The following is a 2,074-nucleotide window of genomic DNA, read 5'->3' as shown; positions in this document are numbered from 1 at the left end:
GGCCAAGACCTAGTGTTTTTGCAGTATTTCGACACGCAAATGTATGACGTCACCATTTCAACCATCAACGAACGCATGGAACTAAAACAAAGCTTAATATAAAGGAAAAACTAGAGAGGTGACGGAATTACCCATGATGTCGGAATATACCGCGTTTACCCTAATATATGAACCTTCAAAATTAGAATTCCATCCAGGCGAGCGTTTTTCCACCCTTCTTGAGCTTATCTTTTGAGCTTTGATCCTTGCCCTTGGGCTTCATGTTCGTTGCCGTTGGGAGGTGGTCTGATAGGAGGCTAGGAGTCTTAGTAGGAGACGGCCCTCATTTCGAGAGGAATCCATCCTCAGAGGCTCGGTGTCTTGTTGGGTTGGGAGATGTTGTTCTTAAGATGCTGATGGGAGTTGGTATTTTTGTTGAGATTACTTTACATAAATTGTCAGTACTCAGTAACACTTATCGCACTGATTATAGAACCGGCAGGTTTTATCACTGCGGAGCTCACACGTCCGCTCACCACAAACTCACAAATCACAATCCCTCTGTCGTCACTCGTCCCTAGCTTCAACAACTCTCTCCAAGTGCGCTTCATCACAATCATCACATGTGGTCCAAGAAAAATGCGGATAGGAAATCGCAAGGTTTTTTGGAAATCACGGAATATTGCTGCAATTTTATTTATTACTCGAAAGCCATGGTTGAACTAGTAGATATATATAGTTCAAGTGTTCAACCATGCTCGAAAGCCAAATAAGCATGACATCAAAATGAAGTTACACAAGATGTTAAATTGCAAATCAGGCTGTTCAAGATTTGCACATGATTGTCGAGGTAAAAAGTCCTCTAATACCCGAGTTGACATCTATGAAAAATTGTGACCGGTTGTATGCATTACTATTTTAAATTTGACGATGAAATTTCATGGAAAACTTTATCTATCACAGACCTAAAAAATTTTACAAATTCCCCTTACAAACCTTCACATGGAAATCATGGAAAACTTTATCTATCACAGGCCTAAAAAATTTTACAAATTTACCTTACAAACCTTCTCTCCTATCCAATTACAATCAAGTAATGGGTGCTATAACAAAGCTCCAGCACCCAACAATGATAAATGAAAAAGCTGTCGAAATAGTAGTAAGAAATTAAACATAATTCGCTCAGGGCAATGTGCGTTTAATGCTTATAAATCATGGAAAAATCTAATGACAGATAAATAAAACAAAGGCATTCATTTTTTCCTTAATAAAATTGGAAATAGTGGATGTGTTAATGCCTATGGGTTTGAATTTTAGTTCACAATAGTTCGTTTAAGGCATTAGCGACAATGAATATTCCTTATTAGATCTATTTTACGGAGTGAAAATTTCTGTATAAGCTCATTCGATAGTCCATAACGCTAAAAATTTGTATCGAGGGAAAAAATAATAAAGAAAAATCGGCTTAGTTTATCTAAAGGCCTCAAACGTTTTCTACAATATTCGCAGTTCAACAGTTTTATGAAGAAATAGGTGGTCAGCCTAGCATTGCTTGAGATAGTTCATTCATTAAATTTTAGCACTATAAATCACTGGACAACGTCTCAACTACTTGGAGCGCGCCCTGGGCTGCCCTGCTGTTCAGGAAGAAAGGCCGTTGTAAGACAGCCAACTACAAGCTCATCATTCTCTTTGTCCGGCTTGCGCCACAAGCTCCTGGTGTATGTCGTCATATCAGAAATCCATGCCTTTGCATCTTTATCGAAACCGTATCCGATGCGATGCACATCACGGCTTTCAGAAGCAGAGATACTGTGAAACCCAGTTAATCCTGCGGGTGGAAGACCTCACGTGGGAGTCGACAGTAGTTGTTCATAGTCATGATACTGAAAAATTGAAAGGAAACGTGAAATATATAGAAAACGACATAAATAAGCCTTTTGATAAATCTATAATCTATATCATCCATCAATTTACGTGCTACAACATTGAGAGGCATTTCATTCGATTAATCAAAAGAATATCTATCGGCTCTAGAAGCCCATTTTCGATTTTTTGATTTATTTTTTGTTTTGTACGACTTTTTCCAATATTT

Source organism: Hyalella azteca, unplaced genomic scaffold, assembly GCF_000764305.2.
Source record: "Hyalella azteca isolate HAZT.00-mixed unplaced genomic scaffold, Hazt_2.0.2 contig16892, whole genome shotgun sequence".
Taxonomy (NCBI): Eukaryota; Metazoa; Arthropoda; class Malacostraca; order Amphipoda; family Hyalellidae; genus Hyalella; species Hyalella azteca.
This window is presented reverse-complemented; position numbering follows the sequence as displayed.